Genomic DNA, 17,271 nt, shown 5'->3' on the forward strand with positions numbered 1-17,271 from the left:
CGAAACTTTAGAAATATGGTTCCGATGTGATTCTGTGATTTTTCATTTATTTATTTATTTATTTATTTATTTTACGTTTTTATTCGTGTTGAAATATTAATCTTCCGGCGTATTTTTTATCCCTTTACTTCAAATAAAATCAAAAGTACAGCACTTCCTTGATAAAACACACCGATAAAACTTACCTCCCTCCCCTCGCCCTCCGTCACTCAAGACAGCACCTCCCTTCCCTCTCCCTCCGTCACACAAGACAGCACCTGCGTTACATAAGCCAGTCACTCCCCACTCCCTGCCGCCTCCTGTCTGGATTCCTGAGTGTGGGTTCTCTTCATCTGCGTGGCATTATGTAAAGTACTCCATACGATGCGTGCTGCCTGAATGGTGGTGTTATCATGCCAACACCAGCAGGTTAACACGCACGCATGCACGCAGCCGCACGCACACACAAACGTCAAGTTTTGAGTGTCCGTGCACGTGCTTGGAAAGAATGCACGGTCGAGGTCACTGCCATCTCTATTCACCTCATTACTCTCGTGTTTTCCTCCTCCTCCTCTGTTCTCTTCTACGCTTATTTATTTATTTTTTTTATTTTTTTTTTACAAATTTTTAAGCTAAAAACAAGACGTCTTAACACACACACACACACACACTCAATCCTCCAAAATATATATATAGGTGTACTCACACATTCCCAGGTCCTCCCTCCCTCCCAACAAAGAGTGACCCTAAAGCAGACACAATTACTGTCCAGAATAAACAAACAAACAACCCTTTAAATAATTACTTTTGACGTTGAATGGAGTAATTTTTAGATCGACATCACTTATGCAGAAAAGGAAAGAGAGACAGAGAGAAAAAAGCACATGTGATGCATTTTTAACACCGGTGCATATTTCACGAGGACGGCAGTGGGTGGGTGTGTGTCCCGCCAGAATAAACTAAAGACTCATCCCTGCCTCGCCTCTGCTCCTGACTAACGAGATTACGAACAGAATCAACACACGTTGCCTTTGACACACGCTAGGCGATCTTTTTTTTTTAAGCTAATTTAATTCATTAATCACAGCAAGTCATCTCTTATGGTGCAGGCAGGGCAGGTGTGACAACGAGATCATGAACAGAATCAACACACGCTGCTTCTGACACACTAATACACTCCTCCGTTGCATCAGCGATCTTTTAGCTCATCTCTTATCAGAAGACGCGGGCCGGGCAGGTGTGACAACGAGGTCATGAACAGATTCAACACACACAAAGCTTCTGACACACGCTAGGCACAATGATTTGCATAAGCGATGTTTTTGGTTCGCTCATTAGTCACAGAGACTTCTCTTCATCTCGGAGTAAAACACAGAGGCCTGGCAGGTGAGACGTCGAGATCATGAACTGAAGCAACGCACACGCTGCTTATGACACGCCAGCCACACGCATTTCTCTCCATAAGCAATCTAAATTCGTTTTTTAATCATAGCGACTCTTCCTTATCTCTTAGTACAAAACGCAGACCGGCAGGTGTGTCCTTGTACCGTCTTGGGATACTGCCGCCTGCCTCGGAACCGCCAGCTGCGACTCAAGCAGTTTTTAAGGGACAGATCGAAGCAGAGTCTAAGTGGAGGCCGCCTCTCCCCCTTGCTAAGCCGCAGGGCAGGACATAGAGCACGCGGACCCTCTTGTTTCATTATTTACGCTGCACAAGACATGCCAGGGGTTGGGAAAATGTTTTAAAATATAAGAGTATTGTGTGTCTTGTGAATCCCCAAAACTCCGCCCAATGACATGCCGAGTAGTAGTAGTAGTAGTAGTAGTAGTAGTAGTAGTAGTAGTAGTAGTGGTGGTGGTGGTAAGGACTATACCGGTACTTTGTAGATTATGTATTGATAGTACACTGCTACTATTGCTGCTGCTGCAGTTACTACTGCTACTAATATTAATACCACAACGACAACTACTACTACTACTACTATTACCATCATTATAAACTAGAATCCAAACTACCTTCGTGTTTACATATAAAAACAACAAAACAAAATGTTCCAGACACCACGACCCGTTCCAGAGGTGTCATTTTATTCCTTCACTGAACTAATTCAAGTCATAGGAAGATAAATAAGAAATAATGGAGATCCCTCTGGTGTTGACAATTACAAGAGATTAAAGAGAGAAAATGTGGCTTTACTCCTGCATTAGTGAACTGGACTGAAAAATGGTGAGAGTAAGTACAAAGCCCTGGCAGCGCGGTCATAATTTTTAGCGACAGGAGAAAAAGAAATGCTGGAAATGAATAAAAGAAGTAAAACACACCACGTACATTCTCTCTCTCTCTCTCTCTCTCTCTCTCTCTCTCTCTCTCTCTCTCTCTCTCTAAGGGCACGACAATATTACCACACCAAAATTCACAGTCACTGCATTTTGGGACTTGAGCAAATGATCTTGAGAGTTTTGGAGATTTGCTTGTACAATTCTAGGACCTGGAGCTTCAATGAAGGCGAAGTATTGGGGATGATGATAATGATCTACTACTACAACTACTCCTACCACTACTACTATTACTACTACTACTACTACTACATAATAATAATAATAATAATAATAATAATAATAATAATAATAATAATAATAATAATAGGAAGGAGAACAATAAGAAAAGAAAACGACAACAACAACATCAAGAACAACAACAACAACATTTCAAGTGGCCAATCTACTCCAAGTGACTTTCGTCCCCCACCTCTCTCTCTCTCTCTCTCTCTCTCTCTCTCTCTCTCTCTCTCTCTCTCTCTCTCTCTCTCTCTCTCTCTCTCTCTCTCTCTCTCTCTCTCTCTCTCTTTAAAATAATATAAAAAAAATCGATAACAGCAGTAGCAATAGCAGCAAAAACAACAACAACAACAACAACAACAACAACAACAACAACAACAACAACAACAGCAGCAGCAGCAGCAGCAGCAGCAGCAGCAGCAGCAGCAGCAATCCCAGCTCCACACCATCTAATTCACCACCACAGGCCCAACACAATAACAGCAACACAACCACAGCCGCTAACACCTGTAACAACAACTGCCCACCACCACCACCACCACCACCACCACCACCACCACCAAAACACAAGTACAAAACAAGCTCGTGCAGGAAATTAAACCTGAACTGTGATCGGGTTTATATACTTTTTCCTTTGTATTTTATTTCCTCTTTCGTAACAACTCGCTACTCTGCTTTCTTTTTTTTTTTCTCTCTCTCTTTTCTTTTCCTACTATTTCCTCTTCTTCCGTCTTCTACTTCTCCTTCCTTCCCATTTTTTTTTCCATGCGAGTTTTTCCTTTTTTTTCTCTTTCATATTCACTGTCTCATTTCCTCCTTCCTTTTTTATAATCATTACTACTTTACTTACTCCATTCTTATTTCTTTTCCCTTTTCTCATTTATTCTCTCCTTATAGCTTTCCCTTTCATACTCTTTCTTAACTCTTCAACTCACTCCTTACTTCTCTTTTTTATTTATTTTTTTACATAATTTCTCCCTTCTTTTCCTGTCCACATTCGTGCCTTCCTTCCCTCTTTCACGCTGCTTCCCTTTTCTTCCTCGTTCCTGCAAACTTAATCACCCTTTCAACCTTTCCCTCTTTCGCACCCTTTCCTCCTTCCCTCTTGCCCACTCACACACTACATATCCCCTCTTTCTCACCTTCTCCTTCTTCCTTCCTTTCCTTTTACTCCTTTCCTTGCTTTACACTCCTTCCTCTTTCCTTCCATCACTCTCACTCTTCCCTTCTTTCCCCTGTTCTTCCCCTCGTTCTTTCCTCTTGTGTGCCCATCTGTCTTGCATCCTATCCTCTCTCCACCTCCTCCACGTCCATCCTTCAGCTCTGCGCCACTTCGCTTCTCACCTTCATTCTTCCCTTCAGTAAATGTTACACGCGGACGCCAAGTGGGTTAAGCGTGGAGGAGGAGGAGGAGGAGGTGCAGGAGGTACAGAGGGGATGGTAATTGAGGGGCGGGCCTCCTCCATCACCAGACAGGCACGTGGAGGCGTCTAGAGGGCTTCTAGACACCTATTTAGGCTATTTATGTATGTGCGTGGCTGGAGAGACAAGAAGGTGTGTGGGGAGGGGAGCCAAGTGTGTGTGTGTGTGTGTGTGTGTGTGTGTGTGTGTGTGTGTGTGTGTGTGTGTGTGTGTGTGTGTGTGTGTGTGTGTGTGTATGAGGAAGAGGGAGGGAGGAACCTAAGGCGAGGGCGAAGGAGACGGAGAGGGAGAGGAGAGGGAGGGGATGAGGCAGACTGACAGACAGACAGACAGGCAGACACAATCATACGTACAAATAAACAAACAAACACAAATATACATACAAACAGGCAGAGAGACAGACCGACAACCACACACACACACACACACACACACAGGTATATAAGGGACACAAGCAAACTCACCTAAAATTTCCCAAACCTCCTCGGCCAGGAAAAAGTTAAATCGTGTAAGAGTGCCACATAAACAGCGGATAATAACAGTTTGGCGCGGGTGTGATGTCACGAAATTACACTGCGCGAATTATTTAAGCCTTGAGGCAGAGCGTGTGAGAGGAGGCAGTGCAGGGCCGGGCTACACACCCGCCTCTGTGCCTCTCTGCTTGTTGGCTCTTTAACCTAACCTAACCTAACCTAACCTGACCTGACCTACACACCCGTCTATGGCTCACTGTGGCTCCCTCCTGGCCGTCTTGGATCTTTAGCTTAACCTAATCTAACTTAAGCTAACTTTCTTAACTTAACCCTGTGACTACTCTCTTCCCCCCAGTCTTATAATGTCGCGGTGTAAGTTGTCACTGACTGCAAATGTATAATGGAGTGTTTTTTTTGTTTTTTTTTACAGCCTGTACTTCATTTTTATTTTCATTTCAATGGCTTCTTCACCGACCTTAATGGAGTGTTTGAGTTGGATGTTGAGGATTTCCAAAAGTACCACTGACTGCAGAGGTTTAATGAAGTGGTTCACGTCTTTTACTCTATGTACTTAATTTCTTTTTTATTCCAGTGGTTTCTCGCCGGTCTTAATAAGATGTTGTGAGAATGGTGTAGTATTTTATTTTCAAAGACGATACTGACAGGAAAAACTGTAATCGAGTTCCAGAAATTTTAGTATCTGAAGTTACATTTCTTACTTTGATGGCTTTTCTCCGCGACCTTCATGGAGTGTTGTGGCGTAAGCGTAATGTACAGTTCAAAGACACCACTGACAGTAAAACGAGTAATCGAGTTCTTGAGCTTTTTACACGTCTGTATTTATACTTTTTAACGTGTGTTTATACTTTTTACTGGTGTGATTTCTACCCTCGCCCTTAATAGAATGTTGCGGCGGAAGTGTATTGTATATTTTCCAAAGACAACACTGACAGTAAAACTACTAATCGAGTTCTAGAATAAAATCTTTTGATGACTGTAGTTATATTTTTTATTGGTGTGGTTTCTTCCTTCGATATTTTTTATTGGTGTGATTTCTCCCTTTAACCTTAATAGAAGTTGCGGCGGAAGTGTAATGTATATTTTCCTAAGACACCAGTGACAGCAAAATGAGTAATCGAGTTTTAGAATTAAATCTTTTAATGCCTGTAGTTATGTTTTTACCGTTATAGCTTCTCCTTATGCTTGATGATGCGTTGCGGTGCAGGTGAACATTAGGATTTGGAACACCACCGTTGACAGTAATACGTGTAATCGAGTTCTTGAAATAAACGATGCGTTGCGGTGCAGGTGAACACTATGATTTGGAACATCACCGTTGATAGTAATAAGAGTAATCGAGTTCTTGAAATAGATGATGCGTTGTGGTGCAGATGAACACTATGATTTGGAACACCACACTGACAGTAATAAGAGTAACCGAGATCTTGAAGTATTTAAATGCCTGAAGTTGTATGATTTTAGTGCGGATTCTTCCCACTGTTGATGGCTGTGAAGTAAATGAAGGGTACAATTCGGACCAGCACTATGCACAAACACGAAAAGGAGAGGTCAAATAGTTCAAACCTATCAATGGCTCTAGTTTTACACTTGCTCAGTGAAGGTGTCTAGAGTAAACTATAGCTAGAAGATGCAAGCACCTCAACGATTCGTAATGCTGAAAAAATGAAATAACAAACTAACCGGAAAATGACTGAAGCAATTTAACCACTCCTAATACAGAAATGAAGCCGAAAAATAATCTAGTTGGTGAAAGACTTGCCAAACTGAACGATCCCTGGCATAGAAAGATGAAGAATCAAGACACCCGAACAGTTTCTCGGTATTCTGATAAATTCCCTTATTTTTTTATGCTCTTCTTTTTACACACACACACAAAAAAAAAAAAAAGAAAAAAAAAAGGCTTAAAATAAACAGACGAGTGTGAACCGGAGCAGCGAAGGAAAATGTTGCGTGTGGCGAGGCGGGCACATTGCTCTCCGTCAGGCGGCTCCTCCTCAGGGAAGAATTCTGGGAAGGGAAATTCCGTATTATGTTTTTCCTCTTCGCTCTCGCGTAAAACTTTTAATAGAGGTTATAAGAGCCATTATCTTTCACTCCCCGCATACTGAGAAAACTGCTTACATCCTTGTGTTCCGAGAGGCAGGGTTGGTGAGGCAGGGTTAGTGAAGCAGGGTTGGTGAGGCAGGGTTTGTGAGGCAGGGTTAGTGAAGCAGGGTTAGTGAAGCAGGGTTGGTGAAGCAGGGTTGGTGAGGCAAGGTTGGTGAGGCAGGGTTGGTGAGGCAGGGTTGGTGAAGCAGGGTTGGTGAGGCAGAGTTGGTGATGCAGGGTTGGTGATGCAGGGTTGGTGATGCAGGGTTGGTGATGCAGGGGTGGTGAGGCAGGGGTGGTGAGGCATGATTATATTTCTTGACCTATTTGTTATTTTATTTTATTTCGTAGAATGATAAGACAAAAGTCACCAATACTCGCGTCTTCTTCCCGGCACAATAATTTAACGCAAAGATATGACGCAGAAATGATCCACGTAAGATATATTACTTCCGTGAAGAGAAACGTGTGATTAATCTGTTCGCGGTAAAGGAGATTGAGGGTTAGGGATACCAATTACCGTTACAATATAATTTATAATTTAGCGTCACGGCAAATTATCAGTAATCTTTCCAGTACACTTCTTCCTCTCGTAATCGTGAATATACTTTTCGTTCCTTTTTTATTTTCTTTTGTTTTTTACAATGCATTCGAATGTTTAATCATACCGGCATACATACACTGTGCTTACGAACTTTGATGTATTATATTTTGTGAAAACAGAGCAATACGGCTGTTAGAAGACATGTTCCCTGGTATGGCATATCAAATAAAAAGGAGTGATTTAATAATACACGTAAAGACACTCGAGACAGGGCTAAAGCAAGTAAGAAGATTGAAATGTAATGGAGGAGATTAAGAAGAGTACAGCAAAAACAAGGTACGAATGAGTGGAAGCAAGTAGGAAATAAAAGAACTAAGACAAACACATAACCGTCCCCCCCCCGCCCACATCACACACACAGACACACGAGGTTCCCAGCCAACAGGGAGCCTTTTACCAACACTCCACCCAACATCACATCAACCAATCCCCTCTTCTCCCCCCAACACACACACACACACACACACACACACACACACACACACACACACACACACACTGTTGCCTTTAACACTGACGTCTTGCACATTGTTTCAAGCTTCCAAGAGTATATAGAACCTAAGGAGAGAACTTTTAGAAATTAAAGGAATGGTTATAGTCTCCTCTCTCTCTCTCTCTCTTTCTCTCTCTCTCTCTCTCTCTCTCTCTCTCTCTCTCTCTCTCTCTCTCTCTCTCTCTCGTTTAAACGTAATTGTACATCCTGATGGGACAGAATTAAGGAATATTACCATTAAAATCAGCAGTACATAATGATATTTAACTAAACTTCAATACAAACATTCGTATACAAACATTCATATTTTTTTTTTGTAAGTTTATCATGAATCTCAATACAATAACGTACATACACACCACTCATCTGCCTATCTATACACCAGCTATACTTATAAAAAAACAAAATATGCTTTTTCTTTTTTTAAGTATATTTGTCACTATGTACTGTTGTATTCTGTAAGAGGTTCGATTTTAAATATTTACCATGTACCGTGCAGGCAAGACAGACAAGCAGATAGACATAGATAGAGACAGGCAGACAAATGACTGACTGGCTGAATGAATGAATGGATGACCGATCGCCCAGCTGACAGACAGACCGACCGACAGACAGACCGGCAGACAAACAAAACAGAGAAAGAAAGAGTAAAGAGTAGAGAATAGGAAGGAAGACTACAGTGTACACAGAGAGGTCCTCATGACAAAAGAGCACAGCGGAGTATCATTGCATAAGGTGTGTTTTGCCTCAAGCCTCGCCCGGCCAGGTACGGGTCACGCAGCCCCGGCTTATCTCACCCGTGCGCCGCCTCGCCTCACCCACAGAAAGGCAGCCCCACTCCTCTTCTTCATCCCTACATATTTTCCACCGCCACTTCTCACCCTCAAAGGTTCCTTATCTCCAGAGGGCATCAGAGAACCGACACGTAGCGGCCCCGAGGAGGAGGAGGAGGAGGAGGAGGAGGAGGAGGAGGAGGAGGAGGAGGAGGAGGAGGAGGCCGTGTAATGGTAGGAGTATAAAGGTACGTGTATCTATGTCTAAAGGTTGTTACGTGTCTGCTTTAATGTGGCGCCTTCCGTCACCTACATACATCACTCATCACTGTGTTACTTGGCCCTCCCTAGTGTTCCTCTCTCTGTCTCTCAGTCCAAGTCCAAAGAGTGCTATGTGAATGTTTTAGCTCACCGCCTTGCGTCACCATCATCATTTCCATCACTCTCTTCCCCCATCACTGCCTTCCTCTCCTCTCCCTGTAGTGTTCCTCTCTCAGTCTCATCCTACTGTTCCTCTCTCTACCTCTTAGTCTAAAGGCGGGTTTACACAGGGCAATTCTTGACTAGTTTTAGCCGGGAATGTGAAGCCGGGAGCGAAATGCAGCCGGGCGTAGCTGAATTGCCACCCGAGCCGCGGAACCACTCTGTCAGTCTAGATTAAGCTCCCTTCCCGCAAGGGACGTCAATTTTCCGTGGTCAAATGAGAACAGCTATTAACATAACATTGAAAAATAGAAGGAATAGTGTACTTTTCATCACGTACATCACCTCCATCACTCATCACTGCTTTCCTTCTCCCCTCCCTAGTGTTCCCATCTCCCTACTGTACATAATTTACCATTCCTCATTCATATTCTTCCCCGCCCGGCCTCCCTTTGTATGCCTCACTGCTCCACCCCTCCACTAGGCCTCTCCCAGCCCTTGCCGCCCGTCTTTCTCTCTTCACTATTCACGGTGCGCCAGGAAAAACATCCTCGGCGATAAGTGATCTTGAGCCGCACCGCTACACCGGCCTCTGACCCCGACTCTCCTTCAGGTGAGGGGGAAAAATATGTTCTCTAGGATGTGGAGTAAAATTTGTGTTAGTGTGTCCTGTTATATACTTATGAAGGTTGATGATGATGATGATGATGATGATGATGATGATGATGATGATGAGGAGGAGGAGGAGGAGGAGGAGGAGGAGGAGGAGGAGGAGGAGGAGGAGGGGGAGGAGGAGGAGGGGGAGGAGGATACTGATTAGTAACTGAAAGAATGACGGATTGATGCAATAACATTAATAACAACAAATATTCTCTCAAAGTTAAGGAATAAAAACAAGTTAGCTAATTAATAACAGGAAGGATGACGTTAAGTGGCAGTGCACCAGTCGATTAAAACAATAGCATTTCAGTAACAACGAAGTCTCTTCCCCTCTAAAAAAATTTCGCAAAAAGTTAATAAAATAGTTAATTGTTATGTGTGTGTGTCTCATATTATTATTCCTTCACAATCAGGAGTCCAGTGCTCAATGATTAGCTTTTTATTTCATTTTTTTTATTAGTGGGTGTTTCTTGTGATCGAAATGTTATACTGTATTCTCATCAATTCATCCGCTACTACTTAACGTTATCCTTTTTGCTATTAAAATGTTACGTTCTTTTTATACCTTGTTAACTTTTTAGAGACGGTAGTTGGTGTCACTGAAACGTCATTATGTTTTAATCAATTGATACACTACTACTAAACATTATCCTTCAAGATACGAGTACTAATAATTTTCCTTCTCCTCCTCCTCATCATCATCATCATCATCATCATCATCGTCAGCCTCTCTGAGTATAGAGCAGGACAAAAGCTTCCCTCAGCCTTCTCCTCTCCTCTTTGTCGGCTGCCTTCACTTTTTTTTCTCTTGATCTTTGTATTAAAGTCACCCAGTGTAAAAGGGTTCCGGGTCTTGTGTCTTTTCAATGCTTCTTCCGTACCTTTATAACACTTTTCTGTGGCTTCAGTGTACCGTAGGTGCGTGTGCTGGTGAGTATATCTATGATTTTCATTTATATTATACTGTTTAGTTTGATTATTACTAAGCATGGTACTCCAGCTTAACGATATATTTCCTGGTGTTAAAACACTATAAAGGTGAACAAGAATCATGTACTTCTCATAGCGGCGGCGGCGATACGTTGAGGGAGCAGTTCCACAGTATACAGGAGAAAAATGGAGATATTTCTTTCCTATCACTATTAACGTGAACAAGAATCATGTACTTACTCTTAGTAGCGGCGGTGGTGGCGGTGGTTATGGCGGTGGTGTAACTCAAGCACCGAATTATTATTACTAGTTTTTTTTTCGAACGATCAATAATCACTCGCAATAGTTTCATCACTACAACACGCTTAGTGATCCGACTGTATGCGTTGCACCAATACACAGTCTTGATAACACAACATTGCAGTGTACCACAAGAGACTTCCTGGCCACGGTCACAGTTACCATGGCGCCGGTCCGTCACATGTGTTGAGAGCACTTGCCAACCTCCTCCACAATGTCTCTCTCGTTAAAACAAGAGACTGCATAACCACTACAGTCCTGCACCACACAGGTCACTCCTGAGAGTCAGCAGCTTCCACTCAGTCCTGGCTGATCATCCACTCTCCCAAACACCTGCGTTGTCCGGAATTCCGCTGCAGGACAAAACTCACGTACATCCTCCCTCTTGCGGCAGATCACTGTCCACGAGAGCAGATTCAGCAGAGGCATACTGCGTCACGGCATCTTTTCGTCCCAACTCGTGTACTTGGCGCTGGCTTGTTCTGTAAATACATAGAGGCAGCGGCGTTATGTCTGTCCAAGAAACTGTATTCACACGAATGTATTATAATTTTACATACTAACATAGTTTTTTCATATGGAAATAAGAGTTAGGCTGTAGATAAAGGAGATATGGACGCTGACAGAGATGAGCATGAACAGTGAGTGACGCAGTGAAGCAGCTCGAGCGTTTCACTCGTCACTACCAAGCTGTGAGTAGTTAACATGACTCACAAAACAGAGATGAGGTGACACAGGAACATTGCTGTTTACAGTGAGACAGAGTGAGATGGAGGGAAGGAAGTGCGGTAGAACTGCAAAGGATGGGAGTCACAGCGGAAGATGCAAGGGACAGAAACAGCTGGAGGAGACTCGTGCATGGAGCCAACCCCTCACTCTAGGAAACAGCGATAGGAGAAGCATTATTGTTACCTGATGCGCAAGACATCACTATAAAGGAAGAATAAACTGCAGAAGACGTGTAGATTCGTAAAACTATCTATGGAAAACTACATACGTACATTTACGCCACACATAGTCATATCAGCCTCGTCCCTTGAGTATCGGGCTGCCAAGATAATTTGTCTCAGGATTCAGTTCCAAGTACCGTCTATCTCGAGATTTGCGACGTCGAAAAAAGTTGAGGAAGGTCAGACGAGCGAGGGATGGATAGGTAGTGGTTGTGAGATGGCTAGGAGAGAGTGAACAATAACTTGGATAGGGAATAAGGCAGGGGAGGAGGAAAAGGGATGACTATGCAAGAGGATGACAGGTTGGGTGTGGCGATAGGTAGGTGGGAATGGGAAATTGTGGAAAAGGAGTGGTTGGGTGCAGGAATAGGCCAATACGAGTGTGTGGAAGAATTATTGTAGGTCTTGTGTGTGTGTAAATCAAATTAATCAAATCTAATATGAGTTTCTATACTACATTGTTTCATTATGCTTAATATGATCACCAGAGACCTTTACCCGTTAATATTTCACAATTGTGTGGTAGAGATTCACTACTGGAGGCGTGAAAAGTTTAACCTCACTACTCTGAATAATTAAATATAACATGGCTTTTTATGCCACACTCTATGTTACTTTATATGAACACTGCTATTTTCTCCCTCTTAATACTTTGTTAGATAACTGTGTGGTGGAGATTCATCAGTGGAGGCGTAGAATGGTTAAGCTCCACACCACTCCCAGTAATTAAATTTAACATGGCTTTTTGCACTTTTTTTCTGCGTTCTAATACGTTTATAAAATCACTAGACTTTATTTTTCATCTCAGTAGTTCATGTTAGGTAAATGTGAGGCGCGCATTCACTAGTAGGGGAAATATCTCAGCCAGTTCATCATTCTGAGTAATTTCATCACATGCGACCTACATTTCTATTACAATACTTTCTGAAGCAGCGTTAATAAACTCACCACACTTGACTTTTCCTGACTGATTCGTACCGCTATTAAGTTAAAGTAAGGCAGAAATTTAATGCTGACAGGAGCTTCCTCAGTCACCTCACCACTGCATAGGTTGAAATATACACCACTTTTCTTTTTACACATTATTTTCTGAAAGTTAAGACACTCACTAGACTCCTAATATGTTTTTGTCCCACTATTTTACATAAATACAAAGTAAATATAAAATCCACTTCACATGATGAAATTTAACAAGCCTTACATTTTTTTATACTGCTTTCTCAGCTATGGTATTAAATATAAATTAGCCTTCTCTTTTTCTGTCTTCCTTTTCTATGTTATGTAAGTACGAGGCAGAGATTAACTAGCGACGGGAATTTCTAAACCACCTCACGACTCGAAGTAATTCCATCCAACACTCCTTGTGTCGATTCTTATAAGACTTTCTAAAACGACGTACATAAATCTTTGTCACCTAAGTTTTTTTTTTTTCTTACAATTTCATATTGAGTAAAAGTGAAAGAGAGTTTCAATAATTCAGTACAGGCAAGAAATTTTAAGCTTATTTAAAAAAAAGCCTTTCTTAATTTTTCACACGAGTTTCTAAGCTACGTTTGTAATGTTGACCTTATGTTTTATTTATTTAATCTTTTTTTTTATTATTTCATTGTAAGAGGCAAAAGAGTCCTTTCGGACTCTTTTGCGGACATTGTTTCCAGGTGATTTCTAGACTCGGGTGTGTACGAGGAGGACGAGAAGGAGGTGGAGGGGAGAAGTGGACTCTGAGGGAGAGGGAAGAGGAGGAGGAGGAGGTACGGATGAGAGAAGCAAAAAACATTTCGGCGCCTTAATAATCATTTCTTTCTTTTTTATTAATAGAGCTGGCATGCTACCTGATGCCAAGGCTTTGAGTGTCAGGGGAGGCAAGTGTAGGGTTTGTACATGCATCCAGTGGTACAACCCTTCCTGCCGAGTGCTGCTACCTGTTGTTAAGGTAGGTAAGGGACATAACAAGGGTGATGTAAGCAAAATCAAAATCTAGTAGTAGTAGTAGTAGTAGTAGTAGAGGCTGGCGAATACTTGACTGGAGGAGTATGTGGAGGGTGAGGAGGTTCTCAGCAGACTTTTTTCATAGGGTGTGGGTTGTGTGGAAGGTACGCAGGCAACTGACAGGAAAAGTATAGGAGGTGGACATGCCAGTGACTGAGGCAGAGTGAAGGCAAAAGACAGGGCCTTGTCGAGGGGAGTGCATGGGAGGTAGGCAGGTCCCTGGCGGGGGAAATGCAGGTGGGCAGATCCTTGACATGAATAACTAAGACAGCAATACATTTGTTGTCACACTAATAAATGAATACACAAGCACGTCATTACTAGATAAGGATATTCTTATGATGCGACGAAAACAAATAGCAGCAACTGACACATCTAGATACTCAACACACACAAAAATCAACCTAGTACGAGTATGTGTCGTTCAGGCGTGTGTGGTGTGGGAGGGGAGGACGGCAGGCAGCTGGCGGGAGAGTGTGGGAGGTGTGAAGTCCTTAGGCTCAGTACTGTGGTTGAAGCTCAGAATGTGACAGTGAAGCTAAAAGTGAAACTCGGTGTGTGCAAGTGAAGCTCAGTGTGGGAATGGAGGTGGGCAGGCTGTTAGCGGGGTAGAGTGTGGGAGGCGGGAGTCCCTAGATATAGTGTGGCCGGGTCTCCGTAACCTCCAGTCCTTGCCTTCACTCTGGGCCGCGTCAACTCCTCACCTCGCGTCAAACAAGCAGCAGGGGAAGTGTGCGGGCAGAACCTTGGCGAAGGATTGAGGGCGAACCTTTATTGATTCAGGCTGGCGCTCTATCGGTCTGAGCAGGACAATGACGGCAGGAACGTGACGAGCACCCCTAATCTGATGTGATCTGATGAGGTTCCCGGCAATAGTTTCACAAAGGCGATACTTCTCTTCTCTCCTATATATTTTTCTCTTTTTTTCTCTTTTTTTATTTTTATTTCTGAAGGTGTTTTTATATTTTTCTTGCCTTGTCGTCTTACCGTCTCAGCGCTACACACTCCGCCGACCACACTCTTTCTTCCCGCCTTTTTCTCCCCGCCAGATTTTTCAGGTGAGTGCTTTGAAGTCCTCAATGATGCACTTGCTCCTCGTCTCCTGGCGGCGAAGGACTTACGCGCATCTTCCCTCACTCGTATTCCCTCTCTTCCTCTTATTTATTTACATTAATGGGTATTATACATTATCTCTGTTTTCTTCTTAGTATAACCGCCTAAACAAAGTGGCGGTGTTCTAGGTAAGAGGTTATTATGTTAGTGATGATCGCGTGTAAAGAACACACACACACACTCCATAATGTAATTTGGTCTTGCTTTTGAACTATTTTCATCAGGGACTGGCACCTTCAGTGGGCCTTTTTCATCACTATTGTTGCTCTTGCCCAGAGAGTGCATACACACACACACACACACACACACACACACACAAAATCACGCCGGCGCCCATGGCTCACGCCCGCCCCACCTGGCGTGGCGGGAAGGTTGTTGATGGGCCAAGTTCTATTGAGTTTGTTAAATGGGCCATTAATTACGTGTGTGTGTGTGTGTGTGTGTGTGTAAAGTGAGAGAGAGAGAGAGAGAGAGAGAGAGAGAGAGAGAGAGAGAGAGAGAGAGAGAGCTATACAGACAGACAAAACGCACAGACAGACGAACAAAAACAAGCAGACGGAGACAGACAGACAAACAGACACACACACAGCTAGAAACAAACATCCAGACCAAAGGAACAAGAAAGCAAATATTCTCATGAGTACCACCGATATATTTTTCCCTCCTGCCTGGCGTTACTTCCCGGCACTTCTTTCATTATTTGAGATCAAAGGGAGCAGCGAACAGCGCGTCTTGTCATGTGGAGTCGCTTGCCTTGCGTCGCTCAGCCATCAATCAGCGGCAGGTTTTTCTAGCGTTTGATATCGCGGCCGCCGATGGTATCATAAGGGACTTCGCGGGATGCAAGAGTGCTGCACCAAGTTTTCATTCCCCGCATCGCTTTCTTATCAAGTCGATGAATGCAATCTGATGTTCCCATTATTTTTACTTTTCCATCTGAATGTGAAAGGAACTGAAGTGAAATATCAATACAATACTGTAAAGGATATCGTTTGCATATGAATTGATTTGCCTGATGAGTGCATTTTTTTTATGGAAAATGAACACTGGCCTAGGACGACAAAAGAAAAAAAAAAAAAAACCGAGGTGCCATTCCCTAAACAAAAGCCAAAAGAATTCTCCAAAATTGAAGGATAAGTGTCTTGAAGCCTCCCTCCATCATCACTATTAACATTACCATCACCGGCACCATCACCAACCACCGATGTTTAATGGTTATTGTCGCTCTTATCATTAGGACACCACCAGCACCACTACCACCATTATCATCACTCATACCAGCACCATGTACTATCACCACCACAACCAAAGCATTACAGTAAACCAATATACACAAATATTCATAGCCTTTCTTACTTTAATGGGAATATTTCTCCATTATTTCACCCATTTTCTTTATTTATTCATTTATTTATTTGCTGTGTATATGTTGCCCTTGGCCAGATTCACTCTTACATAATAAAACCCCATCAAACTTCGCAAAACCCGCCATTTCAGTGCATTACAGTCCAAGCAAAATCATCTCTAATTCTGTACAATGACAATCCAATACAAAAACCTATTCCGCTACTTTTGTTGGTGCATCTATTATTGACCCACGGACTGACAACTGACTGATTGACTGACTTTTTTTGATGGAACGTGAACATCCGACGTGTTGATTAAAACTTTAGGTGTTGATGTCTCTATGTGTCACGTGAACAGTTATGATGTGTGTGTGTGTGTGTGTGTGTGTGTGTGTGTGTGTGTGTGTGTGTGTGTGTGTGTGTGTGTGTGTGTGTGTGTGTGTGCGCGTGTAGATTTGCTTCGTTTGCGTTTTATCACCTGTAAAAATCATTGATGATGTTACCACTGTTATCATTATTAGTAGTGGTAGTAATGGCTGTGGTGGTGGTGGTGGTGGTCGAAGTAGTAGTAGTAGTAGTAGTAGTAGAAGTAGTAGCAACTTCATTGAAATACTTAGTGCTTATGAATACCGTTTTAAACTACCCCTATAATAATAAAAATACCCTTGAAAACTCCTAAGTATCTTCACTATAGTATGTTCAGTTATAACTAGAATCATGAATACATTTACTTATCTACGAAATCAGGAATAAAAATACCATAAACTTCAACTATAGACTATTAAAAACCTAAGATAAAACGCCGCAGTGCTAAAGAATACCGTCCCTGGTTTCAACAAAAGCATCGACTTGGTACAAACTTGGAGCTGGTACTGAACTTTTCCCGCTTGGGGGTGAAAGTAGTAGCAGAGTTTGGAATAATTCATCATCCATATATTCAAATGTGATCAACGAAGCGTATTACAGTTGTCGACAAGAGTTCATTTCTATGTGCATTTAGTTAAACTCAGTGTGAAAAGATTTCTATGGCTTAACCGTAAACCTGAATATGATGAACGCAACATTCTACAATTGCTGACAAATTGTTTTCTTCTTCATCTACTACTACTACTACTACTACTGATGAAGACGAAGAACAGTGTGCGAAG

General features: G+C 42.5%; 1 long non-coding RNA gene across 1 annotated transcript in view; it reads right to left on the reverse strand.

The window, feature by feature from the left end:
• LOC135100397 (uncharacterized) overlaps nucleotides 1-17,271 on the reverse strand; it is a 75,926-nt gene that overhangs the window by 27,400 nt on the left and 31,255 nt on the right. Inside the window, exon 2 of the long non-coding RNA XR_010268659.1 lies at nucleotides 10,666-11,207. This is a non-coding gene — a long non-coding RNA (uncharacterized LOC135100397). The remainder of the gene's footprint in view (nucleotides 1-10,665; nucleotides 11,208-17,271) is intronic.

The sequence above is a fragment of the Scylla paramamosain genome, chromosome 5, assembly GCF_035594125.1.
Source record: "Scylla paramamosain isolate STU-SP2022 chromosome 5, ASM3559412v1, whole genome shotgun sequence".
In the NCBI taxonomy this organism is placed as follows: Eukaryota; Metazoa; Arthropoda; class Malacostraca; order Decapoda; family Portunidae; genus Scylla; species Scylla paramamosain.